This window comes from Stegostoma tigrinum, chromosome 8, assembly GCF_030684315.1.
Source record: "Stegostoma tigrinum isolate sSteTig4 chromosome 8, sSteTig4.hap1, whole genome shotgun sequence".
Classification (NCBI taxonomy): Eukaryota; Metazoa; Chordata; class Chondrichthyes; order Orectolobiformes; family Stegostomatidae; genus Stegostoma; species Stegostoma tigrinum.
Window position 1 is genome coordinate 35294371 of NC_081361.1, and position 18012 is coordinate 35312382.

At 43.0% G+C, this 18012-nt stretch overlaps 1 long non-coding RNA gene across 1 annotated transcript; it reads left to right on the forward strand.

The window, feature by feature from the left end:
- Positions 1–6114: 6114 nt before the first annotated feature.
- Positions 6115–14407, forward strand: LOC125456687 (uncharacterized). The gene is made up of 3 exons (XR_007248491.2): positions 6115–6230; positions 6905–7081; positions 13933–14407. It is a non-coding gene; the product is annotated as an uncharacterized LOC125456687 (long non-coding RNA).
- The last annotated feature ends 3605 nt before the right edge of the window (positions 14408–18012 follow it).

The window sequence follows — 18012 nt, forward strand, 5'->3', positions numbered from 1 at the left end:
CAGAGTAATATTTGAATACAGTTTGACTTCTTTAGAACACATTGAACAATCAACTCTTTTTCTCTCTGTAAAGACGCTGCCAGGCCTGTTGAGTTTCTCCAGTACTCTCAGCATTTATTTTGGATTTCCAGCATCTGTAGTGTTTTGCTTTAGTTTCTTTACAACAGAAATATGTGTTCATCTCAGAATTTTGTGGCTTGATGGTGTTTCCACAATATTACTAGGCTTGTTCTTCCTGGAGGTCAAGGTCATGGGCTGAAAAGTGTTGTTGAAGTCAGCTTGCTGAGTCACTGCAGTGCATCCTTTATGATATGCACGTCAGACAGGAACACTGGTGGGGGATAATGAGCTCAATGGCGGGGCAGTCGGTGAAGTCAACAGTTTTTTTGGATGTTATTGAATCTGTTGGCAGTGACAGCAGTTATCTAGGTAAGTGGGAATTACTCCAGCTCACTTTGGTTTTGTTGTTCTGTGATGAGTACTCAGAGTCTGCTGTCCATTCATTGCTGGAGAAAGAATCAATATTGCACAGTTGATATGGAAAGCCTAAATACGTTCCTCAACTGGCACACCCAATCCCTATCCTGTGCCTGCTTACAGTTCCAAAACCCTCTGGGAACTCTATATTTCTCCAAATCTACCTTCTTGCAGTCCACACGCTCCCATTTCTTCATTTCTGGCTCCCAACCCCTTAAAACCACCACTCTACCTCTCAGGATGATAATGGTCCATTGAAGATGGGATATAATTCAGCTTTTTCTCCTTGAAGATGAACAATATGTGACATGAATGCTCTTTGCCAGTTGGCAGCCCAAGTCAGAATTATCAATCAAGGTCAACCATCAGCAGCGAGCTGGAGACTAGAAATTATGTTAGACCAGGGTTAAAATAGAGGCTTGTGAATACAGTTCGATTATGTTGTGATTGGTGAATTATTGTTATCAATCATTAAGCTGTAGGAACAGAAGCAGGCCATTCAGTCCATCGAGTCTGGTCAATCATTCAACAAGACTGGCTGATCTAATAATCCCCAACTGCACTTTTCTTCCTTTTACCCATATCTTCGAATCTCTTGTGTTTTGAAGGCTGACAAAGGTTTTAATGACCTAGCCTCAGCAACCCTCTGCAAGAAAGAATTTCGCAGAATAACTAAAGAAATTTCTTCTCATCTAGGTCTCAAGTGGGAAATCGCTTGCTCTGAGATTATGCCTTCTTCTCCTTCACTCTTCCACAAGAGAAAACAATCTTTCCGCATCTACCCTGTCAAATGCCCTAAGAACCTTATTTGTTTCAATAAGGTTGCTTCCCATTCTTCTAAACTTGAAAAGTATAGATCCAACGTACTCAACAACTCCTCACAAGACAGTCCATCCAAGCTTGGGATCAGCCAAGTGAACCATCTCAGAGTTGCCTTCAATGCCAGTAAATATTTCTTAAATAAGGGGCTCGAAATTATTCACTGTATTCCAGCTATGGTTTTACTAGTGCCTTGTATTGTTTTAGCAAAGTCTCCCTGCATTTACATTCCATTCCCTTTGAAATAAATGCAACATTTCATTTGCCTTCCCTTATTCCGACTGAAGTTGGATATTAGTTTTTGGTGGCTCATACGCAAGGACTCCCAAATCCCTCTGTTTTTCTTGCCACAGCACAACACCTGACCTTTTCCCACATTACATTCCATCTGCCAGGTTTTTACTTACCTAATCTGGATATATCACAGCCACTTTTTTTGTGCCAATCTCAGCACTTATCTTCCAACCACTTTTGTATTATTTACAACCCTAGCTATAGCATGTTTTCTCTCCTCATGCTAGTCATTGACATATATCATAAATTAATGTGGCCCTATCCCTGATCCCTGTGGGGCTCCACTAGTTATAGATTGCCAACTTGAAAATGCCCGCCTTATCCCAACACCCTGTTTTCTACTGGTTAGCCAATCCTCAATCCATGCTAATATACTACCTCTAACAACATGGTCCTTTAGCTTATTAAGTAGCCTAATGTATAGTGCCTGATCGAATGTCTTCTGAAAATCTAAATATATTCCATCCACTGCTTCCCTTTTATCTATTCTGCTTATTATCTCATTAAAGGATTCTAGTAAATTTGCCAGGCATGGTTTTTCCTTTTGTGAAACCAAGCCTCCTGTTTGATCATATTATGTATTTCTGAATGCTCTGCTATTGTATCCTTTACAATAGATTCTTCTGTTTTCCCAATAACAGATATTAAGCTAACAAGCCCATTGTTATCTCTGTTTTGTCTCCTTCCAGTTTTAAATGAGCGTGTTATATTGACAGTTTTTCAATCCTCTGGAACATTCCAGAATGTAAGGATTCCGGGAGTTAGCAGATGTGCATCCATTATCTCTGTAGCTGCTTTCTTTAACATCCTAGGATGCATGCCATCAGGCTCAAGGGACATGTTGGTCTTTAACTTTACTTGTTTCCCATGAATATGCCTTTTGCTTCTTAACTTAGTCATTTGGGAACACTAGTGTCTTTTACTGTAAAGATTGATGTAAAGTATTTATTCCATTGCTCTGCCACTTCGTGATTATTATTTACCGAGCTTTGTTCTCTAAGGGACCAACATTCACATTGGCTTCTCCCTTCCTATATGGTCAGAATTCACATGACACCAGTTTATAGCCCAACTGCTTTATTTGAAATCACAAGCTTTTGGAGGTCTGCCCGTTCACCTAATGAAGGAAGAGCACTCCAAAAGTTTGTAATTTCAAATTAACCTATTGGACTATAACGTGGTGTCGTGTGACTTCTGACCCTGTCCACTCTAGCCCAACACTGGCACCTCCACATCATTCCTTCCTATATATATATATAAGGAAGTTCCTGCTGTCTTGATACTGCTTTCACATTTATCCTCAAGCTTTATCTTCTTACTCTTATAATTCTTTTTTGGTTGTCTTTTGTTGGATTTTAAAACTTTCCCAATCCTCTTACCACTAATCTTTGCTACATCATATTTTTTTCTTTCAATTTGATGTCATGCTTAACCTCCATGGTTAACCATGTTAGGATTATCTCCTTTCAATCTTTGCTGTGAGCCATTAAGTATTTTCTTGAAAGCCTGGATCCTCAACTTCCTTTGCTGCTAAACTTCTTAACCAGTCCACTGCGGTCAGCTCTGCCTTCGTTCCTTTGTGATCACACTTCTGTAAGCTTAGCACAATTGTTTCTGTCCCTAGTGCTTCCTCTTCAAACTGAATGCTAAATTCTACCATTTAATAGTCACAATTTCCTAGTGGATCATTTACTCTGACATTGTTTAGTAAACCTGCTGCATTACACATCACCATATCCAAAATAACCTGATCCCTGGCTGGATCCACAACATACTGTTCTAGGAAAGTGCCCCAAATAACATCTATTAATTCTTCCTCATGGCTCTCTCCAACAATTTGACAAGCTAATCTATGTAAAGACTGATGTTACCCTTATTAATGGACAGCCATTTCCACATGTCCTCATTATCCCCAGATTTGATACAGCTACAGTTAGGGAGCCTATAGACTATTCCCATCAGAGACTGTCTCCACGTTTTATTTCTTACCTTCACCCATTTGGATTCTACATCTTCTGATCATAGATCAGTTCTTGCTGTCATACTTATTTCACCCCAAGACCCTTCCCTTCCTGCCTGCTTTCTTGGAAAGTTATATATTCCTGGAATATTTAGTTCCCATCTTCGATTTCCTTGTAACCATATCTCCACAATAGATACTAAATCTTACCCATTTGTGTCACTAATTCATTTATTTTGTTCTGTACACTCTGTGTGTTCGAGTAAAGAGCCAAGATGTTTTGATTCTTGCCATTTTCTCCCTGTTCAATCCTATTTCACTACTTTCTCCATGTTTGCATATTCCTTATTCCAGTCTGTGTGCCGTTATCCAAATGGCTGCCCAGTAATGCTGTAATATCCTCTTGCTTTGCAAGCCTTCCCCGCTCTAAAACCTTACCCCCCACCATTTAGTTTAAAACCCTCTCTCCTGCTCTAGCTATTCAATGTGCCAGAGCACTGGCCCGAGCATAGTTCAAGCGAAGTCCACCCTAGCTGAACAGCTTGCCTCTCCCCCTAGTACTGGCACCAGTGCCCACAAACTGAAACCATTTCCACCCATACCAATCTCTGAACTACACATTTAACCAATTAACTTTCTTCACCAGCACACCCATGATTTAGGTGGTAATGCAGAGATTGTCGCCTTTGGAGGTCTTGCCTTCTAATTTAGATCTTCAGTGTTCAAAATCTTTCAGCAGAACTCCTTTTCTAGTCCTATCCATGACATTGTTAACAATATGGAGGATGACAGTTAGATTCCTCCCCTCCCTCTCTAAGTTCATTTGGAGTCCTGAGGAGACTTCCCTAACCCTAGCAATGGGTAGACGACTCAGCCTTTGAGACTCCTGGTCACATCTGCAGAGTATAGTGTCTATCTTGACAATGGTACTGTTCTCCGCTATAACTACATCCTTATTTCATGAACCCCTTCTTGCATGGTTTGCAACACTGCAACCAGATTAATTATCCTCCCTGCAGTTCACACAGATTGCAAGAACCTGGCAAATATTAAGTAAATGCAGACGCTGAGGGTCCTCATTTGTAAACTTCTGAGCGCTCATACACGCCTCACCTATTTTCACTGATCACAATCTAATTTTGTGTTACCCAGTACAAAGAATGGGGGCCCTCTCTGGTGTAATTAGAGATGGGCACTAAATGCAGGTCTGGCCAGCAACACTCGCATCTTGTGAATGAATAAATAAACCCACCAGCTATTCAGGCATATCACCCAACATATTGCCACATGTACTTTGACACTCTGTCCGCTTCCTTGAAAGTCAAAGTGGCCCACAACCCCTGGTAATCACCCCCTTACAAATCCAGCTTGGAGGATTTGGGTCTGTCTCTCTCTTCACCTCTAGCTGGGGCACGGCCTATATCATGCAATGTAAAGGAAATGATCCAGGATGATAGTATGCTACTGCCACATACTCCCTTCTCAAAACCCCTCAACTCTCCTGCTACCTCATATGAGGTGAAAGTTACAGACTGAGTGGCTTTGAACCACTCGCTTTACTCCATTCCCTAAAGCCAACCACCTCCTCCTTCTGCCTTCTGGTCCTCAGATTCCCAAGTAGCTACCTGGCCAGCCAAAGCCCATCTAGGAGGAAGTCTGATTATAACCTCTGGTCAGGAAGCACTGTCACTTGTTCTTGGTGTTGGAACTGCATTACTTTTTGGTAGGTTAGTTGGGATCCGCACTGGTGACCAGACATGAGTGGGCTGTACCCAGGCCAGGGAGAATGGGTGTGGCTTGTGGTCCATTTCACTAGAGGGCCCTGATGAAGGGCTTTGGCCCAAAACTTTGACTTTCCTGCCTCCTCGGATGGCTGTGCTTTTCTAGCTCCTCATTAATTGACGCTAGAGGGTCTATTTACGGATGGATCTGCTGTAGGGTACTTGGTTAGGACTTTTAGGGTGACATGCAGAGAGCACTGATGAATATATGAGCCCAGATGGTGAGTAAAGGGGAAGACAGTCTTGTGTCAGTGTTAGGAAAGGTGGGGAGCCTGCTTTCAATGTGGCACAGGATACTGCACACAGTTTGTAAGCCATTCTTCCCACCTTTAAAATGATAGCGGGTTGCATTACAACATGAGCCTGCTGCAGACTGGTGGCCACTGTATCAGCTTCTTTTGCTATACAGACAGTAGCCACTTGATTCCTCAGGGCTGCCATGTTAACTCAGAGGGAGGACGGGAGGCCCCTACTGGCTGTCAACATGGCTGTGAATTTCGAGCTCACAGAAGCTTGCAGGCTCCTGTGGTGGTCCAGCAAACCCACTATTATTAGGTTATTATGATTGTGGGAGGAGCAATGGCTCTATGAAGCACAACCCTGTTGTTCTTTCTCAGCGTTTGTACTCTGACCACTGTCACTCTGCTGACGTACACGTTGATGCCTCTCAGTCAGCCCATTTAGACTGTTGCTAACCATGAGAAGGTGGTTCAGTCCAAAGTTCGGCCAATTAGATTCAGAGATGCCAAAGGCATCTCCCAAGGACATCAGCAGTCCTCACACATTGATTTGTCAGCACTTTGCTACCAGCTATTCTGCGGTCTCTGTAGTTGCACTATTTAGAAGCTCCACGACAGGCAAGGGAAGCAACAAGACAGGCACTAGGGGATTTCAAAAGGGTGAATAGTTCATTCATGTTTATTTGATTGGATATGTTGTTTGATAAAAATGTTAATGAGAAGGTGTTTGTGGTTGACCTTGATCTTAGAATGTTGATGCCTTGATGAATGTAATGTGGATCCACAGGAGCAATCCCATTAAAAAATCAACCTGACAATGCATGTTTGAACACTATATCAAGAGAGACAGTGATACAATTAGGAGCAGGAGTAGGCTATTCAGCTCTCATGCTCGTTCCATCATTGATGCGTTCATTGTTGATCTGAATGTGAGCTCAACTCCATTCTCCTGCCTGCCTCTCCCCACCAACACTGCTCCCCCTCCCAACCCACCCACCCCTGGCCACAACACAACATTTGATCTGTTTCTCAATTGAGAATCTATCTAACTCAGCCTTAAAGATATTCTGGGACCTAGCCTCCATTGCTCATTGAAGAATCAAATTTCATAGGTTAATGATCTCGTGAGAGAAAATGGTCCGGAGTGTATCCTTTCTGAACATATTTTTATTTCTGATTCTTATGATCTTTGACCCAGAAGTAGTACACAAAGGTAAATGCGCTGTTTTAGAAAGAAGTTTATAAAACCTGTGATTCCTTTGAAGAATGTTTGTAAAGGACTTTCACGAGTTTGCATTGATTGTAAAAGAATAAATTTTAATTTTCTTGGACAGTAAGAAATACTGGTACGTGTGACGTAGCAACCGTCAACCAGGAAGCAGTGCCAACAGATAGAAAAGGAAGACAAAAAGTAAGAAATAAAAGAGTGCCAAAAGCAGAAGATGGTATGCCCTCAGATGCAAGAGGCTCTATGCAAGAAAATGGATATAATCTATAATCTGGAAATCTGTGTGAGTAATTTTGAGGTAATAAGGAGCTGATGCTGCCCAAAAGTGACTGAACCATGAAATATGATGTTAATTGTTGCTAAATTGGAACAGAATGGGATATCTGGATAATCATGGCCTTGGGTGAGCTTGATTCTTGGAAATTCATTGATGATAATGATAATCACATGCTTGAATCCCAAATATAAAACCTGTTGTCCGGTAGGTGACTTGACATATTGTGTGAATAAAGAACCATGTAACGTATTATGGAACTATGTAGCGACTGAATGCCACATTTAGGGGCGGAGTGATGTGATTGCTTGTGATTATATAAGGTATACATTGTAGCATTGAGCAATTAACATGAAATTTACCTTCTTGCTTGAAGCCTTATTTGCACTTTTAATTTATATTTAAATTGTGTTGGCTCTGATTCGTATTAAAGTAAAAGTTACAACAAATAAAATTTGGCTGTTATAGGGTGATGGTTCCACAAAGGGATTGTTACACCCTCCTTTTGAGATGTTTCTAGGCTCCTGGGGCCAATAGCTGTAACTCATGATATGACTACTACAGGGCATGAATGAAGTTTGGAATCCTGCTGTGTATAGTGGGGGCTCACCCTGAGCTGTCAAGGTAGTGGCACTATTGCTTAAAAGGCATCTGTCTGTTCCAAGAGAGATAGTAAGGGCTGCAGATGCTGGAGTCAGAGCTAGCACAGTGTGGAGCTGGAAGAACACAGCAGGTCAGGCAGCATCAGAGGAACGGGGGAGTCGACGTTTCGGGTCAGGACCCTTCTTCAGAAAGAAATCTTCTGACGAATGGTCCTGACCCAAAACATCAACTTTCCTGCTCCTCTGATGCTGCCTGGCCTGCTGTGTTCCTCTAGCTCCGCTCCGTGCTATATCCGTCTGTTCCATTATGTTTCTTGTGGTTCCATGGTTCTGATTATGTATGTGTTCTCCTGGCTTGGCCAGATTGCAGAGGAGGACTTACCAGTCACTGTGTGGGAGTTGCTTTTGTCTCTGAGGGGTCAGCTTCCTCTAGTTCTAGGCCCTGTGCAGCCAGCTGGCACAGGGATGCATCATAGCCACTGCCAAGATAACACTTTCTGCACCTCTGCCCATAAACACGGACAGCCCTGATATCAATGCCTCCCTGCACCAGTAGGAAGGCCTGCTGAGGCCACTTGCCCTTTCATCTCGACTTGTCCCGTCTGAGGGACAAGATGCTGGTCCAGATCGTCTGAAAGGAAGGTAGACATTGCAGCCCTGCAAACTGGAAATCCTTGGGGTGTCTACAAGGAAGTCCTGGTGCCGCTGACTACCAGGAATTTTCTGGTAAGTTTTAATGACCAGTGCGGAATTGTCTGGCAACTAGAACCCTCTGGGAATGTCTCCAAACCCTGTGTTAGAGATTCTGGCTCACAATACCTGGAGAGTTATCTAAATCGGGTCAAGCTCCTGAGCAGCCAAAAAACTAACAATTCAAATTTAGCACTGAACATCAGAGATCTTTGCAAGCCCCCTAAGAACTTTACATGTTTCAATAAGAGAACCTCTGATCCCCCTACACTCCAGTGAAACACGGTCCATTTGCCTTAATGCCCCTTCCTAAGACAGCTCTCTCATACCAGAAATCAATCTTGTGGAGATAACAAGGTGTAGAGCTGGATGAACACAGCAGGCCAAGCAGCATCAGAGGAGCAGGAAGGCTGACGTTTTTGGGCTTAGACCCTTCTTCGGAAATGGGGAAGGGGAAGTGGGATTCTGAAATCCACTGAGGTTTTTCCGGAGGGAGGAGGGTAACTTCTTCAAGGTAGGCATCCTTACAAGATCTTTGTTGCCCTTCTCTATGACAACTGTATCCTTCCTCAGGTAAGGAGACTGTAGGTGCTGCGTCTGAAGCCCTATGTAATTTCCTTCCTCTTCTACTTTCTGTGATTTACATTCCCAAAACTCCTAAATCCCTCTGAAAAATAACATGAAATGCTCTTTCAAACTTAAAAAAATAAGTGCCTAATTTCTTCGTACTGAAGTGGATAGTTTTACATTCTTGCTCATTCACTTAAACAATTTAAGTCCTTTTTATAGCTTTTTTGTGTCCTTTTGACAGTTTACTTTCCCTCTTAAATATGTCTTGTCAAGGATGCTCGATATATTACACTTGCCATTAATATAGATTGTAAATAGCTGAGGCCCAAGCACTGATCCAGGTGGCACTCTGCTAGTTACAATCTGTCATCCTGAAAAAATAACCCATTTACTCCTACTCTTGAGCAAATTCACAGACAAGGAAAGGAAGGGAGTGGAAAGAATAAAAGGAAAGGCCATGACTAAGTGGTAGCAAGAGTGATTAACTGACAAAAGCAATGATGGTGCGATCAAAAGGGAATTGTAATTTTAATTCCACATTAATTGGGTGTTTAATTATATTCGGTGATGAGTATTAACTGGGGATTTACGGCTGATCACATATAGGAACTGTATGCAATTCTGGATGGTTGCATCGAGGGCACATGATGTATAATGCGTGTCGCTGAAAGTGCATAAAAGGTTAAGCTCCTGTTCTCTCCTCCACTGCCTGGCTATTTGATTTGTAACAGTAATAGGACAAGTGGCAAAACAAAAGATGGGCTTATAACTGACAGCAGCAGAATCATTACCAGCAACTGCTGTCTAAAGAAAAAATAGGAACAGTGTTTATGATCTGAACTTGTTGAACTTGAAGCTGAATCCTGAAGGTAGTAAGCTACCTTATCAGATGTCGATGTGCTATTTGTTCCCAGAGGTTGTGCTTAGCTTTGTTTCGAACGGTGCAGGAGGCTGAGGACAGGGAGGCGGGAGTGGGAATGCGATGGGGAATTCGAATGACAAGTGTCCAGAGCTTAGGGTCAAACTTGGGCTAAGCAGAGGTGTTCAGCAAAGTCACTACCCTGGAGCATTACTTATTCATTGCTGCGGTAGAAAGCAGAACTTTGTTAACAGTAACATTACATCACAGATAATTTTAAAATACAGGCAGCAAACCTAATGTCATAGAATAATTGAAATGGAATTTGAACATTGAACAAGAAAGATTTGGTAAATAAGACTAGGAGTGCGAATCATTATTAAATCTTGGGAAAAGCACCAGAATAGCCCTGGGTGTGAGAAAGTTATAGTCATGACTTCAAAGAGAAAATAGGTGAGATACCTTAAAATAAGTTTATTTCAAATTTATTTTAAACTCTACGTAATCAAGGATGTAAGTAAAGGCCTAAATGAAATTGGTACAAAGTCTTTTGAGTCAATTATTTGGCTAATTTTGTATTATTTGCCTGTTGAGAGTGTTAGCATTTGAAACAAGCAGTGCTTTTTTTAAATGGGTTTTGAGGTGGCTGATAATTGGAGTGTTTTTCCATCTGTGTGTGAAAATGATTAACTAATCACAAACTAAACAAAAATTATTGTACCTGTTGAGCCATTCGGTGTGATTAATCATTTAATTATGCTTAATTAAACTGATCACTTTTGTTTACTCCATGGACAGGTGGCACTATGAGAGAGCTCTGGATTCAAGACTTTGATTATAAGGATAATGGATTTGTAGCTCCTTTTTTTGTTGGCATGGAAAGGATTTTTCTGTGGAACAGAGCCCGTGAACTTCCCAGAACCTGCTATGTCAGGTAAAACTTAAAAAATAGGAGCAGCACCAGGCCATTCCACCCTTCTAGCCTGTTCTGCCATTCATTAAGAGCATGGCAGATCATCTAACTCAGTCCCCTATTCCTGTTTGCTCCCAAAACCCTTTGATCCCTTTTGCCCTGAGAAATATATTCAACCCCTTTTTGAAAACATTAAGTTTTTTGGCTTCAACCACTTTCTGTGGCAGACAATTCCAGAGATTCACCACTCTCTGGGTGAAGAAATTTCTCCTCACCCCAGTCCTAAATGGTCGACTATATCCTGAGACTGTGATGCTGGGCCTGGACCCCCTGTCATGACAAACATCCTCCCTGCACTTACTGTAGAAAGATCACCGGATCTGAAACGTTAACTCTGATTTTTTTTTCTCCACAGATGCTGCCAGACCTGCTCTGCATTTCCAGCAACTTCTGTTTTTCTTCCAGCACTTATCCTGTCTAGTCCTGTTAGGATCTTATAGCACGTTCAAGCAAACTGATTCATTTTAAATTGTGGGGATGAGAATGGGGACATAACCTGCCTGAACCCTTCAATATTGATGAAAAGTTACGATGGTGCATATTCCTTTCAGGATATCTTTCCCTAGAAAGTCTTGAGCTAATCGTGAGGTCCTGAATGGCTAACATCAACTCTCAGCTGGCGTGTGTTCCAAAGGACCTTGAGTAGGCAATAAGCAGCATTTCCACTTCTCACTGGCGAGAGTACACAATTTATAGAGTTCTTTAGTTGGGGAGGAAATCTTTATTCTCTTATCCATAAACACAAATCAAAGACTTTTGAGGACAGCTCTGTTTATAATGTCAATGAATATAATATGATTGCAGCATTCAGTACTCGGTACAATTCTGGTTATCCTGCATTGCACCAGAGATGATAATTTAACATGAATAATTCAAATTTAAGATGTCTTGAACAGTTGCAATATCACTGAGGTATTAAAAATGAATTGAAAGAGAATGCAAGGACGGTATGTAGAGGTTATGTAACTGAATCTCACATATAACTGCAACATAAGCTAATTATGCATCCTTCAAAGCAATTTATAGGCTTTTTTTCCAGAGTATCCCAATTCAAAATATAGATGCAGCAGAAGTGGCTTCATCTTGGAAGACTTAAATATGAAATGCAGCTTAGTATGGAAGGAAATAGGAAGGATGCAGCAAAGGGAAATTCTGTTCAATGTCTATGTGAAAGAAGGGACAATGCGCTGAGTTTTCAGTGTGGTGATCACACACAGACCCTGGTTAGGGATCCTCGGAATCCAGCGTCTGGATTGATGGTGGGGTGAGAAAACAAATCCCACAAGTGGTGTTGGGAATTCAAATCCTGGAAGGGAACTGGTCGCTCGGGCAGAATGGGGATGGTGTTGGGTGACAGAGGAGAATAGGCTGTGCCAGGTCCCTCAAGGTGGAGGGGTCACGCAGGTGCATATTTGGTCTGGCAGCGTGAGGGAGGGTGCTAGACTTTGGGTGGAGAAGAGAATTTGAAGGATCTGGTGGCAGGGTGTTTCAGGTCTGGAGAGAGGGAAGAGGGTTGGGGGTAATGGGAAGTGTTGGGTCTGGGGACATTGGCTTTTGGATTGTCCGCAAAGAGAAGTGGGGGCAGCACAAAGGATTTTTGGGTCCTGGGAAGAAAGGATTCAGTGGCGGTGACTTCTGTGTCCACAGGATGCAGGGGTTTTGGGGTCATAGTCTCAGTAGGGGATAGTCTAAAGATTCTGGGAAGAGTCTAATTGGTTTGAGCAAACATAACTGCAGTGGGACCTTTCATGATTGACATGGATATTTTGGGGGGTTCCAGAAGTAAGGGAATTTCCCAGTGGAATTTTCAATTTCCTTTGCAATTCCTTCAGAGACTGCCACATTTGGGATTCACAAGATCCCCATTGTGTGTAGTTCTGGAATTTACATTGTAGGATGGATGTGAGAACATTGAAGAGCAGATTTGCCAGGATGTTGCCTGGGCTGGATTTTTTCAGCTATGAAGAGAGCATGGACAGACGGGGGTCGTTCTCCTTACAGCACAGGAGATTGAGATGGTATATTATTGAGACATATCAAATTATGAGGGGCATAGTTTGGTTAGATAGGCTAGAGACTTTTCCCCTTAGTGGAGATCAATGACCAAGGTGCACAGTTTTATGGTAAGGGATAGAAGGTTTAGAGGAGATGTGAGGATAAGTTTTTTCACCCAGAAAATGATGGGAATCTGGAACTCACTGCCTGTACGGATGGTAGGGGCAGAAATTCTCATAACATTTAAGAAGTGTTTAGATGTGCACTTGTGAAGTTGGGTGGATTCGCCATGCTAAATAGTCCATCGTGTCCACGGATGTGTGGGCTAGGTGAAGTAGCCATGGTAAATGCAGGATTTTGGGGATAGTGTAGGGCTCTTCATAGGGTTGGTGAAGATGCGATGGCCCAAATGGTCTCTTTCTGCACTACAGAGTTTCTATGATTCTATGAAGTGGTTGAAAATGAGATTAGAATATTTAAATGGTTGTTCTTGACCAGCACAGATTCAGTGGGCCAAATGGTCTTTTACAGTGTTGTAGGTCTCTATTGTTCTATGGTCCATTCTCAACTCGCCTCTATGCTGCAGAAATGATTACCTGGCCATTGGAAAACCAGGGTCAATATTAGTGAGAATACCCATTATACACAGTACGCTGCCCAGTCTGTCCAGAGGTGTGGCAGTGTTGCTTAAAATAAGTAGGAAATTCAAAGATGCTTTCACAAGTATCTGCATTTGGCCAAATGTACACCACTTGTTGATTTATCCCTCTGTGGCAGGGATAAATAAATGAAAATAGCATTGAGAAAATGGTAGATTAAAATGCACAGGCACACACAGAAGAAGTTTGTTCAGGGTAATTTGCCAAAGCACATGAAAACATCCCTAGGATTTAACATACCAGCATTGGATGCAATAATAACCCCTCATTACCCTCTGTGTGCCACAGAAATAAATAACAACTCCATGCTGCTTCAGAATGCTTCCCTGCAGTAAATGCTACTATTTCTTACATAAATCACAAGCGCATGCTTCTGGAGGAGGTGGGATCATTAAGACCAGTCACAAATATTTTGCCTGACAAGTGATGAACAGCTTCCTTATAATTATCATCAAATGTGAAGAGAATTTGTTGGTAGATGACATCTTAACTACATGCTTCTTTTTTTGCAGTTGGGCGGCAATTCATCTTGCAATGGGCTACAGATGAAAGAAGCAGCATTCTCTGTGAATAATTACATCCACTGTCTACCCTAGTCATGGCTGATTATTTCTGTTCCCCAAAGTCCTGCTTCAGCATTCCATGGTGCCAGGAGCGATGTCAGTCCCGGTTTCATTCTGCACTTTTCAGTGTCTCCCAAATGTAGCCTGAAGGGTGACTTTGGATGACATTGGCTGGCATGTTGTTGGGAGATGCATACAAACGTAGATTGTCAATAAAATCAAACACAGAGCATGAAAGTGCACAGTAAAATAATAAAATATTGATTGATTTGTTCGAACTGCATCATCGTCTGGCTGAAACCTCCCCTTTGAAAGACAAGACAAGCAATTCTGCTGGAGCTGTTCTCTGAGTGAATTGGTGGCACTCATTTCAGCTGGAAACTTTATTTTTGTAACTCTTACTTTTAGTAATTTGCTCTGTGCTTGTATAGCTGGCTTTTCTGTTCACCGTTTGGGCATGGCTTTCGATTATGATTTTATATCAATAACATTATGAAAGTCAATTGTGCAATGTCTGCTTACATGTAGTGAAAGAAATGAAATGAAGGACATTGCAGCAAATTCATTTTAACCTCAAAAGTTTTGAATGTTTTTGAATTCATTTTCAGGATTTGGCAGTTGCTGCCAAAGTCAGGACACGATGTGCATCTCTTGATACCACTGAGAGCTGGTTTGGCCTTCTTGAAGAGAAGCAGTCTATATGTTGGTGATAATGGGAACTGTAGATGCTGGAGAATCCAAGATAATAAAATGTGAGGCTGGATGAACACAGCAGGCCCAGCAGCATCTCAGGTGCTCCTGAGATGCTGCTGGGCCTGCTGTGTTCATCCAGCCTCACATTTTATTATCTTGCAGTCTATATGTTGACGTTGCTGTCACAATAGTGTTAGATCGACATCAAAAACAGAGGTTGGTGGAAAAACTCAGCAGGTCTGGCAGCATCTGCGCAGAGAAAGCAGAATTAACATTCTTCGGTCCTGAAGAAGGGGTCACTGAACCCAATAATTCTGCTTTCTGCTACCTGATCTTTTCCAGCAATCTGTTTGTGTTTGTGATTCCCAGCATCCCCAGTTCTTTGGTCATTTGGTTTAGGGTTGGGTAGGCAGTTCAGGATATTGACCTAGCTCCAGTGGCAGAGATGAGATAGTTGTCACAAGTCAGGGGTGCTGTGTGAGTTAGAGACAATAATGCTCCGACATAAAAACCAAAAGAACTGTGGGTGCTGTAAATCAGGATCAAAAACAAAGTTGCTGGAAAAGTTCAGTGGGTCTGGCAGCATCTGTGAAGGAAAAATCAGAGTTCATGGGACCGGAAATGTTAACTTCTTTGTTTAAGAAGTCCAGCGAGGCCTACCGCAACATCAGGAGCATCTTTCTCCATCGTTCATGCTTTTGATCTGAAGAAGGTTCATAGGACCCAAAACATTAACTCTGCTTTCTTTCTTCACAAGATGCTGCCTGACATGCTGAACTTTTCCAGCAACTTCTGTTTTTTTTTTCTCCCTGATTTACAGTGTCCACAGTTCTTTCGGTTTTTATGGTGTATTTATAATCAGGCAGCAGTGAGTTCCCACTTAAAGAGGATTATTGGTGGTTGGTGACCCAACCTGACTCGGTAATACTCAGCTTTCTATTCGACTAAACTCAGCAAGACAAGCTAGTCGGCAAGAAAACTAGACATTAGGTTACAGAGAGGGTACCTAGGAGACACAGCTCACCACTTGTGCCATGTTGCACGTGACCAAGCTGCATATCGGATCATGGCCCACAAGTACCTACCTGAATGCATCTTAGGAAGCACCTATTTATATTGTGGGGCACAGAGGCAACTGGCATCAAAACTGCAGCAGGAGCACTTTGCACACAGGGACTGGCACTCAGCTCAAGGTTTTGACCAGAGCATATCTCACTGCCGTTCAATTCTTCCTCAGAGTACATACTAACTTAGCACTTACCTGCATGCTGCCAGCATCCATGCAATGCCTTGCTGTGCCTGTTTCAGCCAGAACCAAAGTCCATCAGTACCACTGCATTGACGTTAACAAAGTGTGGAGCTGGATGAACACAGCGGCCAAGCAGCATCTCAGGAGCACAAAAGCTGATGTTTCGGGCCTAGACCCTTCATCAGAGAGGGGGATGTGGAGAGTTCTGAAATAAATAGGGAGAGAGGGGGAGGCGGACCAAAGATGGATGGAGGAGAAGATAGGTGGAGAGGAGAGTATAGGTGGGGAGGTAGGGAGGGGATAGGTCAGTCCAGGGAAGATAGACAGGTCAAGGAGGCGGGACGAGGTGGGAGGTAGGAAATGGAGGTGCGGCTTGAGGTGGGAGGAAGGGATGGGTGAGAGGAAGAACAGGTTAGGGAAGTGGAGACAGGCTGGACTGGTTTTGGGATGCAGTGGGGGAAGGGGAGATTTTGAAGCTTGTGAAGTCCACATTGATACCATTGGGCTGCAGGGTTCCCAAGCGGAATATGAGTTGCTGTTCCTGCAACCTTCGGGTGGCATCATTGTGGCAGTGCAGGAGGCCCATGATGGACATGTCATCTGAGGAATGGGAGGGGGAGTTGAAATAGTTCGCAACTGAGAGGTGCAGTTGTTTATTGCGAACCGAGCGGAGGTATTCTGCAAAGCGGTCCCCAAGACTCCGCTTGGTTTCCCCAATGTAGAGGAAGCCACACCGGGTACAATGGATACAATATACCACATTGGCAGATGTGCATGTTCATGTTGGAGACTGGGGTGGATTGTCCTCAGTCCAGTCCAGGGGTTTTCCAGTACTATCAGTCACAGGCACAGTCCAGGGTTTTGCCATGGTCAGTTGTCTGCTCAGAACACTTGTACACAGGGAATCGATCTCAGAATAGTCCAGTCATTGCACAGGGTCAGTACTATAGGGCAGGCAGCAGCTCAGGGGATTTGACTATCATGTGTCAGAGAGCTGCCAACGCAATGGTCAGGGCTCTGGTCAGACATGTCTAGGGGCTGCTTTTCAAAGTCACTTAGATGTCTGGGGCAATTATAGTCGTGGGCCCATCAATTGTTCAGGAGGGTTCAAGAGAATGACGATAGGAGGAGTGGGGTGACAAGAGACAGTCAAAGGGCTTGAGTGAGAAGAACCCAGGCAGTGGGATTTGGGATCCAAGCTGGAATCCCTCCGAAGGGCAGGCTGCCATAGACAGTGTACATGTGACACTGCTGAGAGGACTGCTTCACAACACTGTGGAGTTCATCAACAGGAAGGGTTCCACTTCATTAATGTTCAGGAGATCTGTGATCTGTGTTCTGTGTTCCCATTTGCTGGAAGAGTGTGCCCACCACTCTGGCAGCTGCCAGGGCTCCTGGAGCATTCCTGCTATGTTTGAGAGTCCAAGTCCTTCAGGGAGAAAGGCTACCCACTATGCCCATGGTCTATGCCACAATTGAGGAACTTCCTGACTGATCTGAAGGGCATGTTTAATTCATCCCATTTCTATAGTACTTTGGGATTCTGAACTGTGGTGATGATTCCATGAATATCCTTCTTCTACTTTCTTCCCAAAACCCACAAACATGGCAACCCTGATAGACCCATTGTTTCTGTCTGTTCCTTCCCCACTAAACCTATTTCTTTCTTTCTTAATTGTAATGTTTTTGCTTCCCGTTTTTGATACTATGTCATTTCAACAATTTCCAGTTTCCCCTTTTTATGACGAGTCCTTCTGCTCTATCATCCTCCATGCGGACAAGCTTGCTGCATATTCCCTGAGCGCACATTTTGTAAAGCTCCCATCCACCATCACCCACCTTCACCTTGTTGAACAACTTCTCTCATTGAACAATTCCTCCTTTAACATGCCTCACTTCCTCCAAATGAAAGGTTTTTGCCACCGTTACCCAAGTTAGCCCAATATGCCCGTTGCTTCAGCCCCATCTGGGATCCCTCCTCCAACCTCTTTGCCAGTACATCAGTGACTGCATCTGTGCAGCTCTTACCATTTTTCTGAACTTGAAAAATTCATCAATTATACTTCCACTTTCCACCCTTCTCCCAC